The sequence below is a fragment of the Pteronotus mesoamericanus genome, unplaced genomic scaffold (assembly GCF_021234165.1).
Source record: "Pteronotus mesoamericanus isolate MK-2021 breed Mesoamerican mustached bat unplaced genomic scaffold, CSHL_Meso_final contig_55, whole genome shotgun sequence".
In the NCBI taxonomy this organism is placed as follows: domain Eukaryota; kingdom Metazoa; phylum Chordata; class Mammalia; order Chiroptera; family Mormoopidae; genus Pteronotus; species Pteronotus mesoamericanus.
In genome coordinates, this window is record NW_026555198.1 from 6,649,204 (window position 1) to 6,656,336 (window position 7,133).

The following is a 7,133-nucleotide window of genomic DNA, read 5'->3' on the forward strand; positions in this document are numbered from 1 at the left end:
AAAGCTTGAACAGACCAATAACAGCTGGGGAAACTGAAGCTGTCATCAAGAAACTCCCAACACTCAAAAGCCCAGGATCGGACGGTTTCACAGGAGAATTTTACAAAACATTTAGGGAAAAACTAACCCCTGTCCTTCTTAGACTATTCCAAAATATCCAAGAGGAAGGAAGACTCCCAGACTCTTTCTATGAGGCCAGCATCACCCTGATCCCAAAACCAGATAAAGACGCTACAAAGAAAGAAAACTGCAGGCCAATTTCGCTGATGAACATCGATGCCAAAATCCTCCACAAAATATTGGCAAACAGCATCCAACAATACATTCAAAAGATTATCCACCAAAATCAAGTGGGATTCATCCCAGGCATGCAGGGATGGTTCAATATATGCAAATCAGTAAATGTGATACATCATATAAATAAAAGAAAAGACAAAAACTACATGATCATCTCGATAGATGCAGAAAAATCATTCAATAAGGTACAGCACCCATTTATGGTCAAAACACTCAGCAACATGGGAATAAATGGGACACTCCTCAACGTAATAAAGGCTATATATGAAAAATCTACAGCCACTATCATACTCAACGGGCAAAAACTGAAAGCTTTCCCACTAAGATCGGGAACACGACAAGGATGTCTGCTCTACCGCTTCTTTTCAACATCGTACCGGAAGTCCTAGCCACAGCAGTCAGACAAGAGAAAGAGATAAAAGGCATGCAAATAGGAAAGGACGAAGTAAAGTTATCATTGTTTGCAGATGACATGATAGTGTACAGTGAGAACCCTGTAGACTCTACCAAAAAACTCCTCAACCTAGTAAGTGAATTTGGCAAAAGAGCAGGATACAAAGTCAACGTTCAGAAATCAAAGACATTTTTGTACACCAGCAATGAAATAGAAGAAGAAGAAATCAGAAAAAAAAATACCATTCTATATAGCAAGAAGAAAAATAAAGTACCTAGGAATAAATTTAACCAAAGAGGTAAAAGACCTCTACGCAGAAAACTATACCACATTGAAAAAAGAAATGAAGGAAGACACAAATAAATGGAAGTGTATACCGTGCTCATGGATTGGAAGGATTAATATCATCAAAATGTCCATACTACCCAAAGCAATTTATAGATTCAACGCAATCCTTATTAAGATACCAATGACGTATTTCACAGAAATAGAACAGACATTTCAAAAATTTATATGGAACTATAAACGACCCCGAATAGCCTCAGCAATTTTGAGAAGGAAAAGCAAAGTAGGAGGGATCACAATACTGGACATCAAACTCTACTACAAAGCCACTATACTCAAAACAATCTGGTACTGGCACAAGAACAGACCCACAAACCACTGGAACAGAATAGAAAGCCCAGAAATAAGCCCACGTCTATATGGGCATGTAATATTTGACAAAGGGGACAGAAGCATAAAACGGAGCAGTAATAGCCTCTTCAACAAATGGTGTTGGGAGAGCTGGATGGCTACATGCCAAAAATTGAAATTGGATCATCAGCGGACACCATACACAAAAATAAACTCAAGATGGATAAAAGACTTTTAAATATAAGTCGATGGATAAATATGGTCTAGGATGATAAAAGTCCTAGAGGAGAACATTTGCAGGAAACTCTCAGATATCCCATGCAGCAATTTTTTCACTGATATGTCTCCTAAAGCAAGGGACATAAAGGAAAGAATAAACAAGTGGGACCTCATCAAAATAAGAAGCTTCTGCATGGCAAAATAAAACATCAGCAAAATGAAAAGGAAGCCAATCCTATGGGAAAATATATTTGCTAATGATACATCAGATAGAGGTTTGATCTCCAAGATATATAAAGAACTCACTCGACTCCACTCAAAGAAGACAAACGATCCAATCAAAAAATGGGCAAAGGACTTGGGCAGACACTTTTCCAAGGAGGAGATACAGAGGGCCCAGAGGCATTTGAAAGGATGCTCAGCATCACTAGCCATCAGAGAAATGCAGATCAAAACCACCATGAGGTACCACCTCACACCGGTCAGAATGGCCATCATAAACAGATCCACAAACAACAGGTGCTGGCGAGGCTGTGGAGAAAAGGGAACCCTAGTCCACTCTTGGTGGGAAGGCAGACTGGTGCAGCCACTGTGGAAAGCAGTGTGGAATGTCCTCAAAAAGCTGAAAATGGAACTGCCTTATGATCCAGGGATTCCCCTTCTGGGACTAGACCCTACGAATTCCAAAACGCCAATACAAAAGAACGTATGCACCCCAATGTTCATAGCAGCACAATTTACAATAGCCAAGTGTTGGAAGCAACCTAAATGCCCATCAGTAGATGATTGCATCAAAAAGTCATGGTTCATATACACAATGGTCTACGACGCAGCCGAAAGAAAAAAAGAACTACTAAACTTCAGGACAGCATGGATGGATCTGGAGGGCATTATGCTAGGCGAAATAAGCCAGGGGGCGAAAGACAAATACCATATGAACTCACCTATAAGTGAAATCTAACTAATAATACAAAGATGCAAGGAAAATAAGACCAGCAACACTGAAAGGAAAAGAAATCAACAGAGACAAGAGAGAAGGAGGGAGGTGGGGTGGGGAAAAGGATGGGAAGGGGAAAGTCAAGGAACATATAGCAAGGGCTCATGGACAAAACCAAAGGGGAAGAGCTGAGGGAAGGAAGGACGGAGAGGGCAAGGGAAAGCGGTAGGGGGTAGGCAGAGACAAATGTATTTGAAAAAATAAATAAATTGAAAAAAATAAAGAGAAAACAATGAATAATTATATTTGTGTTCACTTACCAAATAAAATACATCTGTTCATATGAATTAATATAATAACAAAATTTTCATGCAATCTGCATGCACTTTACAGTTTAATGTTTTCTTTCAGCTCCCATTTCTCATAGTGAGGCCAGAAAAGGCTTTAGCTCTACTTTGAAGTCAAATAAATTGAAGCTCAGACATGTTATGTGTGTTGTCCTTTATTACACAGCTATTATATGATTTCCTCATTGAAACCCAATTCCAGAAGAAGCAACTACAGTTGCAGTGTCACTAAAGCAGAAGTCACTTTGAATATATAAAATAAGAGTGTTTAGTTTGTATCTTTCATAAATGAATTGCTTACTTTCTAATTGAATTTCAAGTTTCTTGTATTAATGAAGGTATGCAAATAGTGACTTTTCGTCACCCTGCATTACAAAGGTGAAGGGCAAAGAATGAACACCAGCTGTGTGATACCGCTCTTTACAGATAAAGAAAAAATATTTGAGGCTTTATTTATAAATATCTGCATAATAAGAATGCATGATAAATGAAAAAAAATGCCTGGCTTCCATCTGACAGAGAGTAACAGCAGGATACTATGTTTGATTAAGGTCTGTATTTTCCCTTCACCACAGGAAACGTATTTTGCTGAAACAATGATTTAAGGTGAGTTTTTGTCATTGAAGTTTTATTAAGCCCACTCTAGAAAAACCAGGAAGTTTTTCTTGATTTTGTGCATTGACCGCCTTTCCATGTTATACCACAACCCCTGTGATCACTCCCAGGAAACAAGATGCTTCTTCAAAGAGTCCCTTTTATCTCCTCATGATCTCCACCCCTGTCAAATGCCCAGTGTGGACCTATCCCTCCACTTAAAAAAGAAAAATAAGTTGAAAGGCTACTTTAGGCTAAATTGTTAAGATCTTAATAATTCTGGATTCAGATCTAAGTGCAAAATCAGGCCCCACCACTTACTAGCTGTCTGGCCTTGCACAAGTTATGTAATTTCTTTCCTTCATTTTTCTCACTATAAAATGGAGTTAATAGTACTTCACAGGATTGAGTGAAGATTGTGTGTGTCTCTGTGTGTGTTTCATTGTAGCTGGAATTTACCATTAAGTGTTTGCTAAGTATTTGGTATTAAAGAGAGAAGTCATAAAATGTAGTAAAAGAAGGGACTGATCCAAATTGGATTTCTGTGACCTGAGCATGTTACATAATTTCTCTGTATCTCAGATTCCTTGGTAAAATGGAAATACTCCTGACTTTATAATGTCAGATTAAAGCTTGCTAATATTGTCTATAAAGCATATAGAATATTGTCTACTGCAGAGCTGATGTTTCATATAGTTTTAAATATTCTTTGCAACTTAAATGGGGATGGTGGGATATAGTAATGCTATTCTAAAGTTATCAATGGGATAATAGTCTTGAGCAAGTGGTTTCACTGGAGATCTTCAAGGTATCTTTTAAACTAATAAGAACAGATACTACACTTGATCTTAGCCAAAAGACCAAGAAATGATCTTTCAAGGTATCTTTTAAATCTGACCAGCATTAATGATAGAAAGTTTTGGTTTTAATAATATATGTGGCAGACCATATTTTCCAAGTATGATTACAGCAGTATCTCCTATTCCACATCATCTTTTTACTGAGTGCTTGGACATCTTGAATATCTCTTCCCCTTGAATTTGGGCCTTTGTGATGGCCTTCACCACTAGAGATGCTATATGACTTCCAAAGTTAAGTCACAACCTTACGATATGACTTAAAGTTAAGTCATGTAAACAGAGGAGCTGCCCTGAGGCTGCCAGGCTGTGAGGAAGCCTGAACTAGCCCATGTAGAGAGAATGCATGGAGATGTCCTAAAATTCTGTGATAAACCCCAAACCTGAATGGTTCACATAAGTCCTTCCTAAATTCTGGAAGCTCAGAAACAGTGAGAAATAGTAGAACTGTTATTATTTTAAACCATTAAATTTTGGAGTGGTGTGCTATGCAGTTTTAAGTAACAGATTCACTTTGCCATGGTTTAATTGTGTTTTACTGTGTGACAAGATTGTTTATTATACTTTATTATTATATCTTATTTGACGTAACTGTTTCATGAACACAGATCATCTCTTTTATGGCTGAGGAAATAGAAGATCTAAGGAGTTCAGTGATTTTCCAGAGGTCACACAGCCAAGAGTAGTGGCAGATAAGGTATGCACACACAGATCCTCCAATTTCAAGGCAAAAATTTGGTTTATTCATATCACCTACACCAGAGTAAAGAACTTTGAGAGGAACAACATAAAAATTGCTGATGGTGCAGCTTTCCCTGAGTTCCAAGAACCTACTTTGAACTGAGATCGTGTAAACAGATGTGATTTACTTCAAATTTTGCCTGGTGTTTGGCTGATAGGTTTCCATAGTTTCTACCATAAGTTTGAGTAAGCATTTTAACTACTTGAAATGAAAAACTGAAGAATGTTCAATATTTACATTTCATCTTAGTAGACTGTAGTCATTCATTTTATTGTTATTCAATTTCACATTGTATTTTTATGATTTCTCACTTGCATGAATATTGATAGGAATGAAAATGTACTTGATGATTAAAATGCATGTTTTTAAAAAGTATTTGGGGGAAAATGTAATTAGGGTGATGTCCTGAAAAACAATCTTTCTTCAAAAGTGAAAAAATCACTGCCATGTCATTGTGTTCTCTGAAAATGCATAGTGAGCAAAGGTAGCTGATTAAAGAGCATGGTAACTGCTCTCCTGAAATTATGACAGGTGATTTAAAATATCATGTTTTTATTTTATCCTGCATACTTGCAACATACAAAATGCTTGGTTTTTCCCTCCAGATGATTCTGACCACTGTTTGTTTTTGATTGGTCATGGCGACTGAAGGTTGTCTACAGAGCACTGTGAAGTGAGCGCCAAGAGTCATCCCTTCCGTACTTGTCTCATGCCACAAGCCTTCTCTTGGACACAGCCTGGAGTGCTTCCTGGTGAGCATAGAATGGAGCATGGAACCAATGGCTTGATTGTATTTCTCTTCCTAAAAGCTTCCCTATTCAGAATTCTATTACTCTGGTACCCTGGATTTCTTTCCCTTCACTAATTGTTGAAAAAGAAACACTTGGGGGTAATATTAGTTGAGATTTTGATTTTATGGCTATTTTTGGAAATTTCTGACATGTCACTTTCTGAAATTCAGATTGACATTGCCAGCCTGGGGTTACAGAATATCAGTGCCAGCAGAGCCCCTTGAGTTCATTTAGTCCAAACTCTCTGACAAATAAGCCAATTGAGGCTTCAAAAGAAGTGGGATCTTGTCCACAGTCACCTCATAAACTGGTGGTTGGCTTCCCCTTTGTCCAGAGTCCTCTTCTGCTAGATCTCCCTTGCTCAGTGAGCCTCTTTCATCAACTGTTATCACTGGGAAAGTTTTGCCCCTGCATTCTACCTGAATATATCAACATGACAAGGACCAAATATATAATTTCCTGTTTCTTTTGTATGCAGCCCATGATCCTTCAAAACCTTCAGGAGCCATATGCATTATGGGCAAACAGCAATAAGACTGTGTAACTCACAGATTGAACTCCAGGGTGACTGAACTCAGAGATGCACTAGTCCTACCTTATGCAAACACCTACCTTCTCTGAAAACTCTTTGACCACATATAGACAAGGCTGTGGGTACTATAATAAACTATTTTTTCTAAGATTGAATACATAAGGATGTCTCTAGGCTCTGTCAAATCCCAGATTCCTTTCCTACTTGCCTGTCAGGCTGCTTTTAGTAGAAGAGGAATGAAACTTCTATCCAGGTACTGCCTCTCCTTCTGGGCTAACATTTTCTTCTCAACTTTCTTTTTTGTTTCTCACCCATCTCTTTTGTTTTTGAAATGTCTAGTGGGAGAATTTTCTTGGCTCAATATGCATTGTGGTGAGTCAGGCCAAAACCACTCTGGGTTACGTGAGAGCCTCAGGATCCCACTTGCTAGGAAAGGAAGTTTGGACATTTCTAAATGGAAAAAAAGTCATAGAATTTTAATTAAAATTATTAGCTTAATTTTAAAACATTTTAACAACAAAAATACAAATGAGTCATTTTTCTCACAAATTAGCCTAGCCTTTGGTATGATCTATATGGGACAAATGAAAATTTTGAATGGTAAGATAAACTGGGTTATTAAAGGACTTTTTGTGGAGGCCCAAATTAGTCACATTCCCCTCTATGTAAACCAAATTTCATAAATAGTGCATTTCTTCAATGTGCCTCAGAGTCATTATTTCAGGCCAAATGGAATTAGCTCAATTCAGCAGCAGCCACCAATGTGGCTCCAAGTGAGGTGTCAAGT

At 37.9% G+C, this 7,133-nt stretch overlaps 1 pseudogene; it reads right to left on the minus strand.

Annotated features, from left to right (window-relative positions):
- Positions 1-4,175: 4,175 nt before the first annotated feature.
- Positions 4,176-4,296, minus strand: LOC129075563 (uncharacterized; annotated as a pseudogene).
- Positions 4,297-7,133: the final 2,837 nt, after the last annotated feature.